General features: G+C 38.7%; 1 protein-coding gene and 1 pseudogene across 22 annotated transcripts in view; both read left to right on the forward strand.

Moving 5' to 3' along the window:
- Nrcam (neuronal cell adhesion molecule) overlaps positions 1–21,446 on the forward strand; it is a 278,315-nt gene that overhangs the window by 8,873 nt on the left and 247,996 nt on the right. The window lies entirely within an intron of this gene.
- LOC138810071 (10 kDa heat shock protein, mitochondrial pseudogene) lies at positions 12,451–13,772 on the forward strand (annotated as a pseudogene).

Consider the following 21,446-nt stretch of genomic DNA (forward strand, 5'->3'; position numbering starts at 1 on the left):
GATCTGTGCCAAAAAGCTTTTGCTATAAGAATAGAATAAATTAGTATATTTTTTGTTTTTGTTTTATTGCCTCAAAAGGACATTATTATTTTTAATCCACATTAGCAGCAAATTTGCCTGGTATGAAAATAGATAGGAATATTCCTTCCGCTGAATGTTTAGGGATGCCCTGGAGTTATACAGTTCTGAATTGGGCATTTCTCCCTACCATTGAATCTTCAAAGATGACAGCATAAACCTTCACCACCCAATTATAATTGCTTAGCTGAGCTGATAAAAAGGATGTGGTGTCAATTTAATTGACCTATTTTGCTGGCCTACTAGATTGGAATTCCAAATTAGAAAAAAGAAATTAACAGTCTGAGGGAGAGTTTCCCTCAAATGACTACAAAGCTAGGGAATATAAGAAATACTGGTGGTAATGGACACACATTGACAACAAACTAATATCCCTCTGCTGCACACACTGCCTGAATGCTTAACACCATGCAGGAATGACACATTCTATCTTGGATTATGCACTTCCTAATTTTCTTCTGGATTTCCCTGTGCTAAAGCATAATTTGGTTCACATTGGACTAAAGAAGTATTAATTACTATCAGGTAAAAATGATCATTTAAACATTTTTTTACTATAAGAAAGGGCTAGAATAGTACTTTGAATATATATATATTCACATACATATATATTTAACTTTTATGATGTGCATGGTATATTGGCTCAAAATCCACTATAACCAGAAAAATCTATTCCCACGATGATCTGAGGGAATCCTGTAGGAGGACTTCTACTGGGTAATATGCAATGAATTTGCTTTATCTTTCTCAAGTGGGCTGAAACATTCAAAAAATTCAGTATATGTATTCAGGGTGATGATATTTTTTTTCAAATTTCAACTTTAAAGCTAATTCCCTGCCACTCTGAGATGCCTTTGGCATTTGAATAGTACGATTTATACCATGTGGGTTTCTGTGTGTGTGTGTGTGTGTGTGTGTGTGTGTGTTTGTGTTTGAGAAACATCACACACTCATGTTAGAACACCCTGAACAGATTTGTTTTCAAGGGAAGAGGAAAGGGAGAGGAAAAGTACTAATCTTCCACTAATTCTGCCTTAAGGTAAGAGTGGACTGTTGGAAGAGTTTCATCCTGGAGATTTTTGGTTCTTTGAGGGAGGATGGCTTGTGAGCTGAGTGAGCAGAGCACACTGCTGCCTTCCAAAGCTTGGTGCGCCTTTTCAGTCCCTTACCTCAATAGAGAGCCGAAAGGACAAAAGTGAACAAAGGAGGCCTGTTTTGCCTGCCCCACTTGCTGGGCTGTTGTCTTGGCCCTTTTCAGAGAAGGAGGGGGGGGTAGACTTGGGTCAAAGTTGAAGAACGCTGAAAAGGAATTCAAGCTTCATGTCGGAATTTGAATTATAGCTTCAGTTTGAGTGCTGTGTCGATTAGTTTGAATAGAAAATTTTTGAATCTGTGGAAGCTTAAGTGACAGATGGTGTTGGAACAACGAACATAGCGCTGGATAGCATACCCTAAATGTTGAGTGCCCAAGCAAGGCACTCAGTAAACATCAAGTTAGCTGACAAAAGTTTGGAAACTGTAGGAAGTGCAGTTTGATGCTGAACAGCACATAAAGATGTTGGACTGTGCGAATTAAGGGGAGGAGAACTGGGTCTAGCATACACTCAGATGCATTTGTCCCTTCTAATTGCATTGAAAATACTCTTTTTAACTCTTCTGCAGCTTTTGTCTTTACTATCTGGTTGAATACACAAATGCCCAACCCATACCCCTTTTAAAATCATACCACAGTGTTTTGGTACTGTCTGTAGAGTATTTTCATATGTGGCAAGGTAATTTTTTTATAAATGTTGATTAGCCAATGTTCCCCCCCCCCAATATGAATATACATTTAAGAAGAGTCATTTTGGATTCTGGTTCTGGTAGGGGGTCTATCAGTCATATGTAATTGAAGTTTTTAGTATGGCAATAATTTACCATTCAATTTAGTAAGCAGCATCTAGCTTTAAATGTTTCAGTAGAGGAGGCTAGCTATACATCAAACTATAATAATGAAACAGCTATCAGGAAATAGAGGTTACTGGAATGTAAATTAAAAATTTTAAACTGGGGGTACTAGACACTATGTTGAAAGTGAACTTGTAGGTGGGAATGGGAGGGAAAAACTGAGAGGGAAAGGGTGACATTGTCAAAAAAAATGTATGCTTTACCTGACTTATACAACTATAACCCTTCTGAACATCACCTTTACAATAACAATAAAAAATTAAAAATGGAGGTAACTAGTGCTGCATAAAACTACTGTTGGAAATAAAAAATTTATATTATTTGAAAACTGAGAAATGGAAAGTTGAAAATTTCCCACATTTTATTTTGGCATCACTGATTCTTTAAATGACTTGATGCAGTCTTATGTTCCTATGTGTTAGCATGATGAACCATTTTACGTATGTACATGCATTCACATAAACATATATATATATATACATACACACCTATATACACACCTATTTCTTTTAGAGAAATGACACTGACATGAAAATAATAAGAACAAAACAAGAGGAAATCCAGGGATAATACTGTAATACAAACAAAAGCTCATTTGCTTCAGAATTGATTATATTAATTTATATGATGTGATGCATAAATCTATTTATTCTTTATATCCCATAAATTTGCAAATAAACTACATTTGAATAGATGAAATGGGTATTTTTTGGGAGGGGGTTCCAATTGTGAGGCCTGAACTCTGGGCCTGGGTGCTGTCCCTCAGCTCTTCAGCTCAAGACTAGCACTCTACCACTTGAGCCACAGCGCCACTTCTAGCTTTTTTTTTTTTTTTGCTTATGTGGTGCTGAGGAATCGAACCCAGGGCCTCAGGCATGCAAGGCAAGCGCTCTACCACTGAGCCACCTTCCCAGCCCCGAAATGGGTATTTTTTAGTTCAGTGAATTTACATATACATCTCTGTATAATTTAGTAACACTTGCCCTAATGCAAAAGTACAGTGGGAGGTAAGATGTATAGAGGTTTGATTGCTGATTTAGAGCAATGAGGGAACTCATTCTGCAGACAGTGAGAGAGTTTATGGTCCAATCCATTTTCTGGGAGCTGGAATGGAAGATTAGAGACAAGGGAGTGTTCAGATACAAGGAAAGCTCAGGTGGATAATGAGAATTGTGACATCTCGGAGAAGTGTCATATGGCAGAAGTGAGGAAAATTTTAAATAATGAGGAGAGAATGAAGATAAGAACATTGTAAGGGCAATAACTTAAAGTATTAAAGAAGGGAAAAAATTTAAAAAATTTTATGGGTGATTAACTAACAGAAAATAGTCCCCATTTATACAATAGTCTCCATTTATACATTCCAACACTAAATATTTTAAAGATATCTTATGGGACTTCAGGTCATTGAAGAAATTTGATGTCATAAAATAGAAATAACTCATAAAGTGCCCAGTAAAATGAAAAGTGGTAATACTTTTCCATTTAGAAGAAATATATTGAAATAATTCCCTAAGAAGGAAAATTAAAAGTTATTTCAGTGGAAAACAGTTAAATTCTCACCCAAATTGCCCTTCTTTCCAGGAATTGTGTTTCTTTATATCTAGTTAGCCCTGGTTTGAGAAAACAATCTATATCAAGCTGTAAACTTAGCCAGTCCCTTTGAGGGATTATTTATGTCCAGCAAGACTCTTCACTTTGGACAAGGTGTATATGGTGACTGAGCTCCCAAAATGTATCAGAATTCACTTCTAGAGCAACTTTTCAGAAACATTGGATGGGCATTTTACTGGGTACAGCTAAAGAGCATAGCACAATAATACCCAGTGAAACCTGAGCAAATAAGTCTAAAGAAAAGCTAGAGAAGAAGTACACTGAAAGACAGTGAGGAATAGTACCTCAGCTGTAAGGAAAGATTTGATAATCACTTGTTCTAGATAATTTAGAGAGGCTAAGTCCCACATGAGAAAGGGAGAAAACAAACAAAAAACCCTAGACATCTAGGTTGGACCTTGCTCATATAGAATTCTGTCAGCATTCCCCTGGTCTCTGACTGTGAAAACCCTGTCCTGGTTCTGTTCCAGTAGAAGCCTGAGCTGCTTTTCTGATTTCCCCTGGTGGAATGTAGATGAGAGTCTCATGTTTGATGAATGAATGAGGGCAAGAATGAATGATTGAATATATGAATATTGTCAGTGTTTTTAAGCCAAAACTATCAGGAGAATATCTGTTGGAGAATATGTGGATGGTTTATCCTCAGCCCAGTTTGAAGAAATAAATAAAGTCAAGACCATGGAAAAATCAAACATTCAGAATTTCATGCCTGTATTCTCTAGATTATAACTTGCTTCCTGATTCCAAATTAGGGGCAGGCAAATGAAATCATTTAATCTAGAAGGATAGCATTTAAGAAATTGTCATTGAGGATCCTTTGTGACCTGGTAGAGTTCCTCTGTAATTTTCTAGTTGTGCTCATGGCAGATGATTCCCGGTTTACAAAAGGCTTTCCTTCCTTTTCACTCTCTGAAGCTGGTGCTTGTCATTTCCCTCTGGAAGTGTCTGGGTGGCTGCACATTGATTGAGTTAAGCACTTTCTGAGATTGCTTTCCACCATGTGCATTTGAAAAAAAAATCAGTAGTGAAGCAACAGGACAGAAAGCAAGACTGAGCAGGCTGGCATGAAACAGATCAGAGCCACTCTTGCTTTCGCTCTTAAAACATGACTCTCTCCCCTCTTTTGTTGATCATTAAGGACTTACATCTGTTGTTTTCTTTCTTTTTCTTTTTGCTAATCCTGGGGCTTGAATTCAGGGCCTGGGCACTATCCCTGAGCTTCTTTTGCACAAGGCTAGCATTCTACCACTTGAGCCACAGCACCACTTCTGGCTTTTTCTGTGTATGTGGTGCTGAGGGATCAAACCCAGGGCTTCATATTTTCTAGGCAAGCACTCTACCACTAAGCTGCATTCCCAGCCTTGTTGTTTTCTTTATAGTCCAAGATGTGATAAGTAGTGCATGGCCATTCCTAACTAGTTAATGAGTTATAGGGCTGGGTTTCATGGCAGTAGTTCTCTGTTTGAGAGAAATCCAGAGTACAAAGTTATGTGAAAGTTTTGATTAATGAAATAACCACAAAATACTGGTCTATACTTATAATTAGGAACACTATACTACATAGCTTTGGGAAATTTACGTAAGTATTTCTTTTCCTTTGCTAGAAAATGAAATAGAATGCAAAACTTTCTCATTATTCATCCCTGACTTATAAGGGCATGTAGCTTCATCAAATGATTATTTAAATGAAACTGCAGAAAGAACAGTGATATAAGTCTATGTTGTTATTAGTTTGAAAACACCAATACTTATTTCACCATATCATTCTGACAAAATTTGTTTGAGGGATATGTGTATATCATATACCCCAAACGACATCTGTATCTACTTGATTTTGAATAGATGAAGTGGTCTTATACTAAGGACTCAGAGATTGGTACCCTTCTTGGGTCTGTGAAATGTAACTTTTTCAAAGCTCAAACTGTATTCTAACCTTCAAAAAAATATAGATGGTCTAATTGAATCTGTATGATACAATCGGGATGGAAAAGTCAGCACATACTTTTTTCTTCAATTATATTCAAGCTAGTTGATAGCTAATCTTGATTTCCAACTTGATTGAATTGAGAAATGTCTAGGAAAAAATTAGTAAAGCATCCTTCTGGATATATCTTTGAGGGTGTACCAGAGATGATTGGCTAAGTGAGCAAGATCTCCCCAGAATATGGACGACACCACCCTGTAGGCTGTGCGCTCAGATGAAATAAATGTAGAAAGTAGAGAAAGTTCTCTAGCATAGGCACTCTGTCTCTGTCTCTCTCTGTGTCTCTGTCTCTGTTTCTCTCTGCTTCCTGGCCACCACAAAGTGAGCTGCTCACCATCATACCCTCCCACCGTGATGGTTGGAACCTCTGAAATGTGAGTCAAAATAAATTTCCTTAAGTTGTTTATGTCCAGAATTTTCTTACAGTGATGAAAAACTAGCAATCAGGAATAGATTTTTGAAATCTAATTGTGTTTATTTTAAGCCATAATTCCATTTGTGTCAGTAATTTTCTGTGTTATCCATGACCAACCTTATAAACGGATAAGGCATGAAGTCATTTTAAATCCACCCAACTTATAGACAGAAAATGCTTAGAAGCTTGATATAAAGAAGCTGGGCACAGTGGCACATGCCTGTCATCCTAGCTATTTGAGAGGCTGAAATTGGAAAGATCCCAGTTATGTATGGGCAAAGACAGAATAAGTTCAAAAGACTCTCAATGGAATAAGCTGAGGGAAGAAACTGGGTGTGATGTTGAGTGTCTATTTTTCCAACTCCTGCAGGAAGCAAAAGGTAGGAAGATCACAGTCCAAGCCTGTACCTGTTCACCTGTTTCTTTTTTTTTTTTTTTGGGTCCGGTCCTGGGGCCTGAACTCTGGGCCTGGGTGCTGTCCCTCAGCTCTTCAGCTCAAGGCTAGCGTTCTACCACTTGAGCCACAGCACCACTTGCGGCTTTTTTTTCTTTTTGCTTATTTGGTGCTGAGGAATGGAACCCAGGGCCTCAGGCATGCAAGGCAAGCGCTCTACCACTGAGCCACCTTCCCAGCCCCCTGTTCACCTGTTTCTAAATGAAACACTTACCAAAAAAAGAAAGATTAACAATACAGCTTCCCCACATCTACATGTTTCTCTATGTCTGTGTCTATATATTTATATAGTTCATATACTAAAGGAATAGGTATATATAAACCAGATATTTCAAAAGTTGGTATACATTGAATTAAGATACAGAAAGTCTAGGATTTGTTGAGATAATTTTTTTTAGCCACACATAAAATTCATAGTTTAAGTGATTAATCTTCTTGGTAATAGTAAAGTTCACTTCAACTTCACTGCTGCTATGGGGACGGGGTGGTGGTGGTGGTGGTGGTGGTGGTGGTGGTGGTGGTGGTGGTAATTTGTTATTACCTGGGAACTTAAGAGGTCTGTATCTATTGAAGTCTCCACAAGTACATTTGCTGCTTCTTACTAATCAGAAAGTTCTTGTTGACATGAAAAATGATGTGGCTCTTCATATTTACTCATGCTGAAGAAAGCAAATCCTTGGATGAACTCTCAGACAACGGTAGTCTGAATGCTGCTTTAGTGGGGCAGAGTAAAAGATACTATTGTGGAACATTTTGAAGCTAAAAATGATCAGTCAGCAGGATTTCTAAGAGCTTTGAATCAATTTGATTTGATTTTGAATACAGTATAGGCTCTAAAATCATTGCCCACTTGTCCTTTCAATGTGTGCTTGCTGGATGTGTATAGCCACTTTTCATTTCCACCAGTGGCACCCCTGCCTGTCTTAGCTGGGATGCTCCTCCAGGGCAATGACCCTGACTAGGAAGGTATTGTGTATGACATTGAATGAACAGCTACAACCCCTAATTGTTTAAAATAATCCCAATGAAATGACTTGGCAGGAAGATTACCAGGAATAATGCTGAGAACTTTACAGCTCCTTGATTTGTGTGATTCATTGATTCCATTTTAACAGATAAACCGTTTGCCAATTTGGGATTTCCTCCCGATGATCACTCTTTATCCTTGCTATAGACTTGGCTTTGATCCTGATGAGAATCTACCAACATCCAGCAGGGAATACTTTTGAATCATGGTTGTTTTAACTTTGCATATTGTTACAGATTCCCTTTAATGCATAAGGCAGTGAGGTACTAATTGATTGGATATGATATGTAAGGTGGTAGCCAGGATCAGAGCATGCAGCATCATTTGGATATGAAAAGTCACTATTTCTATGTAAACACTAGATCTTGGTAATATTTTATTGGAAAGACGGCTTTGTGAAGATTGATTGAAAAGCTTATAGGGACCATTGTAACATTTGGTGATTAACTCAAGTTTATTTGCAAATGTTCTTAGACAGGGACAGTAGAATTCCTTCTATGATAAATTATCCAGTTTGGATTCATTATATTTAATATTTGGAATTGTTAGTCAAGATTTTGTTGCACTAAACTTGGTTTTTCAAAGTTTTGTGTATGAGGCTACCTTCCTTAATTCCGATTCTAGACAAGCAAAATCCATCTTGGGAAACTAGTTACTGCCTGGGAAAGTGGAGATAGGTTTGTCTGTGGCTAGACAATGATCTGCCTCATCATTGTCTAAGCAATATCTCTCTGATCCCTGCTGCATACTTAGGAGTAGATCTAGTCATGAATATGCATGTGTCACACACACACCTGTGACCAACAGATCCTTCCTCAAGGAATGGCAGAGTATCAGTTACTTGAAACTGATGACTCCACCCGACTCATGGCAGCTGCGGTCTGTAACCCACAGGGTTCCCTTCCCTGCCCTGACAGCTGCACATCACATCCTGCCTGTAGTCACACCACTTCAGCCACCTCCATCACCAGCACATCAAAAAGCAAGGGACCCAGCTTACTGATCCCAAGATAATTCCTCCATGGTCCTGAAGTATTATATATAAAAGATGTATTTTTAACAAGTTATTTCTATTAATAAATAACAATCCCAGACATTTACTGGTTATTTAACCATGCAGAGTTATCTTATATTTAGTAGTCACAGAGCTTCCTTGTATCAGAGCTGGCAATGTGTTTTTCTTGTAAAAAGGCCAGATTCTGAATATTTTGCATTTGATGGCCTGTGTCGTCTCTCCAAAAACAATTGTAAACAGCATGTAAATGAATGAGCAGGAACATGTTCCCAGAAAATTTTCTTTACAAAATGAAGGCTGGGGTACATTTGGGCTGTGGGTCATAGCTTGCCTACCTTTGGCCTTTTACCATTATGCTTATTTTATGGATGACAAACTGAGGCTTAGAGACTGTAACAGGTTAAAATACCTGCTAAGTTGCATATCTGAGCTGCTAACTCAAGGAATCTGACTCTTTTCCATTAACTTGGGATTTTAATATGCACTGTTATTTTATCCTGCTTTGATAAATGATAAGGGGATGGAATTTTAGTTTCTGCATATTATGAGTTATGACCCAAACATCAAAGGGAAATATTGGTTAGCTTCAGTGCCCTGAAGATCCTATTTAGGTAATAAGGATGGCCTAATCTGATTTAGAGCACATTTCAGTTGATCGGAACACATCCTTGACTAATTGAATACAGTTTTTAAGATTCTCCAAACAATCTGATCTCATTGTAGTCAGTAGGATTACCAAAAAGCAAATGAATCAATTTTATTTTATTTTTTTATTTGTTTGGGTCTAGTCGTGGGGCCTGAACTCTGGGCCTGGGCGCTGTCTCTCAGTTCTTCAGCTCAAGGCTCTTCAGCACCACTTCCAGCTTTTTCTTTTTTGCTTATGTGGTGCTGAGGAATCGAATCCAGGGCCTCATGCATGCAAGGAAAGTGCTCTACCACTTAACCACCTTCCCAGTCCCAAATGAATCAAATTTTAAAACACATGTAAATGATTACTGTTAAAAGTTGGCTTGATGTTGGTGGTCCATGTGCTACTTAGATAACTCTTGCATTTTCAAAAGGAAGATTTTTATTTTCACCATACACACACAAACATGCAGAAAAAAATCTATCACATTTAACATAAAACCATTGAAAGGAAGAATGCCAAGCTGTTTCCTTTTCCAGAATGGGCAGCTCCTTTGTTTTATTTCCATGGTAACAGGTAAGTTTTAGCTTGAGAACAATGAACCTTCAAGACAACCATCTAGTTGATGGTATTGTCCATCTCCTTAGGGAATTTGTAGTGTTCCCTGGTACCAAGAGAACACCTGAAGTAGAATTATAACAGGCTGCTGTGATTTTTAAACATATAGCAAACTCTATGAACACTGAAGTTTCTCTGAGTTGGCTGAAGTCAGGAAATGTTTCAGACAGCAATTCAGTAGACCAAAAAAATCCTGTGAGCAGATACACTTTAAAAATGTTCCCAGAACACTAAAAGAGCTGTAGAATTCATAGCTTCTGACCTTCTGGGTGAATAAAATTTTAGGACACAAGCAGTTTACAAAAGGGAAAGGGGGACCCAGGTGACCAGTTGCTGCTGCTCAGACTTTTGTTTGGGTAGAAGTGGAGAAATCAGAAAGGAATTCTTGTATAAAGGTAACTCTACCTTCTTTGGGAAGCTGGAAGTCTTTAATTATAAGTAAACCTTTATTCATTACTGAGCAAGCTGAAAGAGGATGAAACCCAACTAGTGGAAAAGTTGGCTGCCACTGTGGCTCATGTCAAATGGTTACTGTGAATTGGCCTGTAACAACTTAGTAAAGATATAGCTGGTGAAGGAAGAAAAAATTTCCTTTTACATTATTTGTTATAAAAAATAGTCCTACTAAAAGCTGGGTGCTAGTGGCTTATACCTGTAATCATAGCTACTCAGGCTGAGATCTGATGATCATGGTTTGAAGCCAACTCAGGCAGACAAATCTGTGAAACTTTTTAATCCACAATTAACCAATATAAAAGCTGGAAGTAGAACTATGGCTCAAGTGGTAGAGCACTAATCTTCAGTGAAATAAGCCGAGCAAGAATTGAGGCTTGAATTCAATTTGTACTACTGGCACATACACACACACACACACACACACACACACACACACACACACACACACACACACACGTGCGCGCACACACACACACATGTTCTAGGTTCATTTAAAAATTACATCACAAAGATGAAGGTAGTTTTCAGATATAATGAAGATTTCAAGTTTACTATAGCTAATTAAACTTTTTCTTGACTGTTTTCAAATATTACTTCTTTTTAAAGTATTTTTATTGTTATTGTAAAGCTGATGTACAGAGGGGTTACAGTTATGTAAGTCAGGTAAAGAGTACATTTCCTTTTGGATAATGTCACCCCTTCCCTCACATTCTCCCAGTTTTTCCCTTCAGATATGATTTCTTCAAGAATCTTTCTTACCACACTTTTACTCTCTTTCTGTTTTCTCTTTATGGGACCATGATAGCATTTGTGATAATTAGCTTGATGCTGTTCCTGGCTACCTGGGACTGCTTATTTTTCTTCATCATCCTTTCTCTCTATTTCAGATTGAAGGATTTCTGTTGATATATTTTCCACATGGGACTCCTATCTCCAATTAAGCACCAGAAAAGCCACAAGTGAATCTAGTCCTGAGCATGAAAAGCTCAGGAACAGTGTCCAGGCCATGTGTTTAAGCCCCAGAAAAAGAGAAAAAAAATTGGGACTGAGTTAACAAAAAGAAAGAAATCTTATAGAGATATAAATTTGATATTAAATACTGAATTAAGAAATATAAAATGTATAGAAATGCTAATGAGACATGTAGATATACATTGGATTGTGAAGAGAGACTGGGAACAATATGTCTCTGCCAGTGAATCTGAGCTCCACTGGGAGGAGGGACAGTGGTGACAAAGTCCATCTACCACATCATTGTCACCTCAGAACTGATGTGCTCGGCTCATGGCAGTTTCTCTGACCTGCCTATCCTGGATCCTGTTCTGGCCCAATGCTGTTATTCTTCATTTTTAAGCATTTTTTCAGGGACTTGCATGTGGGCTGTCAATACAGTTCTCACCCGTGCTGGCCCAATGTGACCCCAGGGATGAAGAATGACACTACGCTCAGAAGCCAGTCCTATTACATGCCTAGCTCCTTTTCCCTCCAACTCTAGTATTACCCTGGAAATATTGACTCTTAGACATAGGAAAAATGTTGAGTGTACCACTTGATTTTAGCTAAGAGAATGGCTGACTTGTCCAAGGTCACAGAGCAGTTATAAGGTCTATGACCATTATTCAGGTCTGAGTCAGTTGACTCAGGATAAGCCTATTTGCCTTGATGTAAGCAGTGCTCATCAGCAGACCTAAACACAGGAATGTAGAGGGCCTGGCAGAGTGACAACCTCCAGGTTCTGAAGATCTTTCTTTTCTAGCAAGAAATAAGGCAAGACACCACTTATTTAGGGAATTGGACAACATATTTAAGAATTTTCAACAGAAAAATCAGAACAAGAAACACTTCCTAAAACTAACCATTCTGTATAGTCCCCTGGACAGTCTCCTTTAGAAAAGATTCATTGTATCTGTTATATACTAGTGACAGTCAATAAATGTGACTGTAGGTTCTCAGGCGCTGCATGATGAACCCTCCCAGGGATTGAGTATAAATTAAAACAGTGGGTCAAGGTTTAAGTGCTAATATAAAACCATCCATATACCCTTGAATAATAACTGACATTGAATTTACCAGGTATCCCATTTCCTGAACAGCCTTAAGCTTAAGAAACAGCACTTGTAGATTACCAGTATGATCATGGGTCACTTAACAAACAATAGGGACATGTTCTAGGAAGTGCATTGTTTGTCACTGTGGAACATCATAGAATGAACTTACACAAACCTAGCTGGTGGAGGTCCATTATGGCATAATTGAATCAAGAGATACAATTAAACATAAGATGGTCTCTTCTTGCAGCGTCGGCGTGAGAGCAGAGTCCGAGTGGCGACCACGGAGAGTCATGGCCGGAAAAGCATTTAGGAAGTTCATTCCTCTGTTTGACCGAGTGCTGGTTGAAAAGAGTGCAGCTGAAACTGTGACCAAAGGAGGCATTATGCTTCCAGAAAAGTCTCAAGGAAAAGTATTGCAAGCCACAGTCGTGGCTGTGGGATCAGGCTCTAAAGGAAAGGGTGGAGAGATTCAGCCAGTTAGTGTGAAAGTGGGTGATAAAGTTCTTCTCCCAGAATATGGAGGCACCGAAGTAGTTCTAGATGACAAGGAGTATTTCTTATTTAGGGATGGTGACATTCTTGGGAAGTATGTAGAGTGAATACATCACTAAAATGGCATCCTGTGAAGCTGCCCATCCCATGGAAGTTCTGAGATCTTTCATCATGTAAATAATTTCCATATCTCCCTTTTATAATAAACTGATGGTAACTAAGCTAATGATATCCATTGTCTCTAAAGTTTAATTTCACTGTTCTGGTATAAACATTTCCAAATAAAACAAACAATTAAACATAAGATGTGTGATGCTGCAGCACAAATAGCATGCCGTGCTCACTCACATTTTTAAAATTTAAGTGAGAGATGAACAAGGTAGTATTGTAAATACATAAACTAGTAACATAGTGTTGATTATCAAGTATTATGGGCTGTATGCAGTTGCATTGCTATGCTTTTATATGACTAACAGGGCAGTAGTTTGCTTCCACAAGCATTACCACAAGCATGTGAGTAGCACATTGTACAGCATTATTATGGGTACCATGTCACTAGGTGACAGGAATTTTTCAGCTCTTTGATAATCTCATGGGAGCATCACCATATATGTCATCCCCCAACCACTCATCCTTATGCAGCTCATTATTGTGTGTATGCTAGGAAATTCTTTAAAAATTGTTATAGAAACAGCACTACTGCTCTGGACCTATGGTTAAAGGACCCTATTGTGTTTCTTCTTGTTCTGAAAGGGATGAGAAATCGAAAGGCAAGTGAATGTGTACTTGTGTCACCTAAAGATAACAGTAGGTTTGTTGGACCTGAAATTCTGCATCTCTAGTAAACTTTCAGGTGATGATAATGCTGCTCAACTCCAGCTGACACTTAGTGTTGCCAGGTTCAAGACTTTGTTTCAGGTACTGGAGACCTCAAAATCCTTGTGCAAAGAGCCAGAACACACAGGCAGGATTTGTATAGGCATCTAAGTACTGACTTGTGCAGGTGTGCACAGCCAGAGGTTGAAGGGGAAGCTAGGAGGTAGCTAGGGGTAGGGGAACACTGACACTTTGGGAGGATGGGGTGATGTAGGGAGCAAAGATTGGAAAGCTCAGCCTTGAACTGAGGTTCCACACAAAGAAGCATAAGACCCTTCAGATACAGGACGGGGGGTGGGAAGGAGGCATGGAAGGGGAGCCTCCACTTGAAATTTTGCTTCAAGTTATGTTAGCCTTTCTACTCTCACCTTTTACCTGAACTAACCTGGCTCACAATTCTGCTGTGGCTGAGATGACAGGTTTGTACCTCCATACTCAACTACATTGATTGAGATAGGATTTCTCAAACTTTTTGCCCAGTCTGTCCTAGAACCTCAGACCTCTTTATTAGTTCTGCCTTCTGAGTAGCTACAGTAACAGGTACCAGACACTACGTTGGTCTGAATGAATCTTTTGAACTAACTTTTGGCAATATTGCCTTGCCCTGATTTGGGCTATGCTATTTTTTTTTAATTCTGTGAGTTTAATGGTACTCTTGTCCTTTGGTCTTTTGTCAGGAACTCTGAGTCATGATCAAAACTAAGGACAGTAGTCACTTGTTGGGGATTTGTTCAGCCTTTGGCCACAGTGCCACAAAGGGTTTGAATTTCCCAAACATAGAATGCGTGCAGTGAGGGAATGCTAGTGTTGGCAGCCTGGTGAGAACCTCATGGAAGGAAACATCACAGTCTGATGGAAAGAGCATAGGGTGAAGAGTCAGGAGACTTTGGCTGGAATTCAATCTGCCATGAAATCTTGGGCAAGTTGAGCTCTTTGAGCTTTAATTTTTCCTTCCTGACATAATACTGTCCTTTCATCTCTGGATTAATGTCAAGATAAAATGACATAAATCAGAATGCTTTGAAGAAGTCAAAAGTGGTGGCAAATTTTAGTATCTTTTTTTCATTCATTTAACAAATGTGTGCATGGTGGTGTGTGTGGGGGTGGTTATTCTCATTCATATACTAGAAGACACCTAGGGAAGTCACAGACTGAGGAGTCAGGCATAGGGGAGAGAGGCATGTGTCCAGAAGCAATTCCTTATTACCTATGGGTTGGTATAATGTCTCAGCAGTTACAAAGTGCTGTCAGAGCACAAGTGGCCATGGCTATCTCACCTCAGGGGGGTTATTAAAGTCATCACAGACAAAGTGGATTTTGGTCTAGGTTTTGGAAAGTGGTAGAAATTTGCATGGTTTTCTTTATCAGTTTGTATCTTCCTATGTAAATGTAAACTTCACATCCAGGGATTTTGCATCCCAAGCACATAGAATAGTGCTTGGTGTATATTACCCTAATATATGTTTGTTGAATGAATAAATGAAACTGTCAACAGGGCTAGTCATTGGGCAACCTACTAATAGGAGGCTGATATGAGGAAGCATCATGGACATTAGTAAATCAATTCTCTTAGCTCATTTGCAATTTAAGACTTGTAGTATCTTTATTTTGAATAGTTGTAAGAGGTCTGCAGTCAGAGAGGAAAAAAATGACACAATCTTTCTTCTATGTGGGGTGTAGATGTTTAAAAGAAATCTGGGTAAAAGAGAAGCTTTTTCGACTTTGACTCCTCTTTTATTTTGCAATTCAGATAAAAAATAGTTAATGTTACGAATTGAACACCTAAAATATAATGTGGATTTCACTAATATATCTGAAGAAAGAGGGTTCCCATGGGGCCACTATTTTTTAAATAATTTTTTTATTGTGAAAACACTGTACAGAGAGGTTACAGTTACATGAGCAAGGTAATGAGTACATTTCTTATCCAGCATTTTGCCTCCTCCTTTGTTTTTCCCCTATCGTCCCGTCCCTCCCACCTCCTCAACTACACCCCACCCCACCCCACCCCCCTAAATTGTAAAGTTCCTTTTTTGACATAGCGTCTTATACACCTCATTGTTGCAATGGGTCCGCCCGTGTCCCTATTTAAACATTTTGTTTTTTCCCTTCCCCTCCCCAAATTATACCAACATCAAATACAGTGATAACAGGAGTTATACCATGGGGGAGGGACATACAAAACAACAAAAAAAAAATCACATGGTACCATATAAATACGTTAGAAACAATAGCAAGGAAGAAAAAAACACTTTTGTCCCTATCTTGGGGTTCATTTCATTTAACATCATCTTATCTACCTTTTCTGCTTGTCCCAGGGGCCACTGAGTTTTATTTTAACTTTCTGGAGAACTGGACTTCTTGACAATCCTTGAAAGACTTAAAGAAAAGAAAGGAAAGAAGAAAAAGAGAGAAGAGGGGGAAGTGGGGGTGAGAGGAACAGATAGGAGAGGGGAGAGGAGCAGGAGAGAGGAACAGAGAGGAAGGGAGAGGAGGGGAGAGAGGAGAGGAGAAAAATTAGAAAGAAATAGCTTATGAAAATTCAAAACATTTCCTTCTTATATTTGTCTCTGCCAAGTATTATGGATTCAGCCTGAGAATAACAAAACCTCTCTGCTCTTCTCTTCTGAAAAACAGGTGCAAACCACGCAAGAAGGGTAAAAGAGCATGAAGAAAGGAAAGTTTGAAAGGAAAGGAGGGGGGTCTTATATTATTTTAGATATAATTATTGAACTATATGAAATTATTTGCATTGGTTCAAGGATAAAATCTGTAAAGGCTATTGTTTTTGGTGTGTTTCAGATTTATGCACAGGAGGCTTTTTCTGTTGGGGCTATCTTGCTGAATGGTGATCACACTATTTGGTTTTTCTGATTTAAATTTCTCTTGCCCTCTCCTCATTCTCCTCTTCTTTGTTTTTGTCCAAAGATCTCAGTATCATTTTGATTTGCAGCCTTGGTGAGTTTGTTTACAAGAACATGTAGCCTTTTCAGAAACTGGAAGATCACATATACAAAGTCTTGGTTTCCTTCCTTCAGGGCAGTGGGATTTTCTTCTTCATTTGAATGTTAAAATATACATTATGAGGAAACAGAGCACAAAAGTATACATATCTGTATACTTTATGATATATATAAAATGTATTTAGACAATTGGTACAGGGTATTTAATCAATAACTTTTTACTATTCTAATATTAGCCCAACATATCTTTTAAGAACCATCTTCTCTTTTCTCAACTTTTGGTAGAAAAAACCCTGAACTTTTTCCCGTATGTGTCATAGCATGATTCTATGACTAGTGTCAATGAGGATAGCTGTGGGTTTTATATCCTTGTTTTTTTTCTTCTATCAAGGTCTCTAATGTTTCTCTTTGTGCTTTATCTTGTCTTTTCTCTGGTTTTAACCATCCATCACAAAGCCCATTTGTCACTAATGACCCATGACCCCTTTTTTATTATACATACTTAAGAAGGTCATGGATCTTAGCTCTGTGGTAGAGGAGACATTTCATTTCCCTAATTTGCAGGTTGTGAGGCCACAGGGGAATCTTAAAATTTGATTGATGATTAATCACTCAAATAAAATAAAATATGGCAGTGGAATATAATAAATCTAGAAAAAGATTGGATTAACTGTTGGATAAGGTTTCTAGGATTTGTTATTTATTTTAAAAATAATCACTGTCACTTTCATTGTGAACTGGTTCTTTCTTTCTAGACAAAGAATTGGAAAAACTGTTTAGTTGGTGGTTATTCCTTGCTGTTCAGTAAAAGATTTCTGGATCTCTCTCTTTCTCTCTCTCTCTCTCTCTCCCCCGCCCCCCTTGGAGTTTGAACTCAGACCCTCCCACTTGGTTGACTTACTTGCTTGGTTGGTACCAGCTTTGTTTTTTGCTAGTTCATTAGAGATGGAATATCAAGGATTTTTCTGTGTGGGTTGACTTCGTACCATAATTCCCCAAGTCTTAGCACCTAGCTTTCTAGTACCTTTTTTGAGATATTTATAAACAAAAAATATGTCACAGTGCAGCTGTTTTGAGCAAAATGAGCATGGTAGTCTTAAGTAAATTTATTTTTCTCAAAGGCAAAAATGGTGGTACTTGTAATGAGTAATCCTCAAAAATATTTCTCCCAACCAGTGACATTGTACTGAGAAACAAAATTAACTCATGTCACAAGAAACATGGCTTCAAAGGCAGAACAGATAGTGTATGCCTGTAAAGGAAGAGATCATGGTTTGAGGCTGGCCTCAGGCAAAAATGAAACATTATCTTAATAATAAGGCAAAGCTAGTCATCTGACATAACTGGCACGTCAGGCCTACAGCTATGCCTCAGCCCTGGGCTCTGTGCCCAGGCTGTCCTCACCCCTGTCCCTCTTTACTTGTCTCCCTGTGGGAAGGCAGCTCAGCTTGTGAGACCTCTTCTTTACCTACCAGGCCACTGTGGATGTGACATTCTGATTTTTTTGTTTTGTTTTATTTACTACGATTTTTTTTGGGGGGTCCGGTCGTGGGGCCTGAACTCTGGGCCTGGGCACTGTTCCTCAGCTCTTTAGCTCAAGGCTAGCACTCTACCACTTGAGCCACAGCACCACTTCCAGCTTTTTTCTTTTTTCTTATATGGTGCTGAGGAATCGAACCCAGGGCCTCAGGCATGCAAGGCAAGTGCTCTACCACTGAGCCACCTTCCCAGCCCCAATTTACTACGATTTTTTTAAATGAAAAAGAGTATGCCACTCTATAAACGCTCCAAGAGACCCAGCCAGTGTGGCCCAGCTAGTAGCCCCTGTCCTCATAGCCCCTGTCTACTGAGTCTTCAGGGTAGATGGGACCTCTCCCACCAAAGGGTTCACCTCATGGTCCAATGTACAATCTATCCCTACTGTTTGTCCTTGGACCACCTGGTCCTCCTATCCTGCCTGTTCCTGAATCCCTGCTGGCCCTTCCACTGAAAACTGGAATAGACAGACAGGAGGGAAACTCACCACAGCTGGAGCTGATGGAATCTCAAGGATGGTTCCTGGAATGGGTCCTTTCCTTTATCCTCTTAGCTGACTTGGGCTTATGTATTCCATCTATACTCAGATGTTCAGCCCCTACTACGAGGATGGCATTTTGGTTCCTCCTTCTCTGGGAAAGGACCTTGCAGGGGCACCCCCTCCCAATAAAAGGAGAAAAGCAAAATAAACAAATGAGGAAACATTTTTCAACACAGGCAGTTTCTTCTTCTGCTCCTCATTTCTAGCACCCAATCTCAAAAGCTGCCACTCAGGTTGGGGCTGTCCTGGCCACCTTCCTAGCTTTGTGGAGTCCTGTCTGGGAAAGCGGAAGGCCACAAGCAGGCCAGGGAAAGGGTTTCATTGCCTGCCCAGGCCTCCTTAGAAGCATATTGCTCCACTGCTTTCCATATAAAAATTCTCTGGATCATCTTTACACAGAAAATAAAAGTGTTTGCTTTCTAAAATAAAATAGGCTATAGTCAAAAGGGCTGGAGGCATGGCTCACATTGTTGATCAATTGCCTAGCAAGTACAAGACCCTTGAGTTCAATCCCTAGTACAAACACACAGACACACACACAGACACACACAGACACACACAGACACACACACACAGACACACACACACACACACACACACACCCAACTTCACTTCAAAATCAAATGTTAGGCTAAATAATACACAGTTACATTTATTAAATATGTATTCAGCCCCCAGAGACACTTGCCTTCTAGGAGCTCATGTAGTCTTCTCAGAAGAAAGAATGAGCTCACCAGAAACAATTATGTGCCTACCTGCATTACTCACTAATTAAGTACTAGGTCACTAAAGAGACTACACACATGGTGGGTCTTGTGGGATGTGTTCCTTGGAGGTGAAAGTGGTTGATAAAAGCTTCCTGGAAGACAAGAAAATGAAGGAGGTTCTTAAGGTACCCTAGGGTTTGGAGTGGAATTTCCAAGGGAAGAAAAAGGCTACTGGTATATACAAATACTTGCTTGACTAGAGGAGAACTTTTGTGATTGGAACGTAGAGCAACAGATTGGATGACTGAAATGGACCAAATTATCATGAACGTTTTTAGTCAAAGTTGATAGATCACTGGGCAGTAATAGGTTCTATTAAATAACTGAGATAATGAAAGCATTTGTGTAGAATTTTAGATTGCCAAAACTATAGACATATATATATATATATATACATATATATATATATATATACATAGCTTATATATTATATGGCATGTGGCATATATGACTATATATCACACAGGATATGTACCCTGTAACATATATGCTATATACTTTATGTGTATTTATACATGTGAATGTGTGTATATGTATCTCCTATATCTATGACCTACATGTAATTGGAACCTTTCATAGTGTTTTGCCTATTGTTATCCTTCGTCAAATATTTATGGGCTTTGAAGTAAAATCTAGATTTACAGATACTTAAACAACAGTGAATACAGAGGTATTTATTTGAGTTATGACAATAATTACATGCTTTGTTTATTTAATGAAATAGACTTGTGTGGCCTTTGTTAAGAACAAATGATTGGTGGTGGTAATCTGCTGATGGATAAAAGTTGTCAGGGCCTACTCTGACCATTGTAGTTGGCTCTCTTTCTGCATCATCAGCATGGTCTTCTCATTTTATAAGTGTTTGGGTGTCAGCCCCACCTGAAATGAGGCTTCTATTTAAAGAAAGAAAAACAGATCAGACTTCATATGGTCTTAGTAAAATGGACTTTCCTCATGTGGGCACCACACATTGGATTGTTTTATGAACTATAAAGGCATTTGGATAAGTAATTCTTCTAATTAAGATAATGAAAGAAAGGTGTCAGATGCTCACTCTGTTTAAGTCTTGTGCCCAGCGCACAAGATATTACTTGGGGACAAGTAATATCTAGAGTTTAGGGACAGAATGATGTGTGGACTGCCATAAAAAATATCAGAAGACTGTTGTGTAGCTTAAATTCATCAGTGAACATAAAATTAGAAATGTAACCACACTCATCTAAAGTTGTGAAGATAGAGATGGAGCTATCTTCTTAGTCACAGGGACATAATTGTCCCTGCCTTAGAGATGCCCGAGTCATCGACATACTCCTTGAAAATTGAATTCTTTATTTAAAATAATTAATGCATTCATGCCCTCCTGGTGCAGCATACAATTTAAAAATTTCTTCTTCACAAATAAAACAGTATTTTAGGCCATATGCGCTAAACTTTAAAGAGAACCAGGGACATTAATGTCAGGGAGAGAACATAGGGCTTTTTCATATTCCCTCAGTAGTGCTGAGGGATGTAAAGGTCTTCTTAATCATGGCACTTCTCCCTGAGGTCAGAACCACTCACCACCCACTGTTCATGATGCACCACTGTACAGCTAAACAGCTCATTTAACCTGCCTGCCATGATAATGAGAAGAGCAGGGTTTGCCAATATCGTTAGCAGAGCCAGAATCGCCTATGTATTTAAATGGATATTATTTTGTATTTTCTTCTTTAACCTTGAATTTGGATCCATTCAGGGGAGAGTGCATATTTTAATTACATGTAAAACTCTAAAATTAAGGACCATTATTTGGGGCATCAGCCTCATTGGGATTATTTCTGGATCTTGCTGACATTGTAGATAGTGAGAGCAATGGAATTGTTGTAAATTGCACCCCAAAGTCTTCCCAGATACACAAAGAAAACACACTGATTTAAAACATTTTCACATATGTCAATTTTCTTGGGGCTTCTCAAAGTGGTGTAAGAAGTGGAATTTGGGAGTT

This window comes from Dipodomys merriami, unplaced genomic scaffold (assembly GCF_024711535.1).
Source record: "Dipodomys merriami isolate MVZ:Mamm:240054 unplaced genomic scaffold, mDipMer1.0.p SCAF_5, whole genome shotgun sequence".
Classification (NCBI taxonomy): domain Eukaryota; kingdom Metazoa; phylum Chordata; class Mammalia; order Rodentia; family Heteromyidae; genus Dipodomys; species Dipodomys merriami.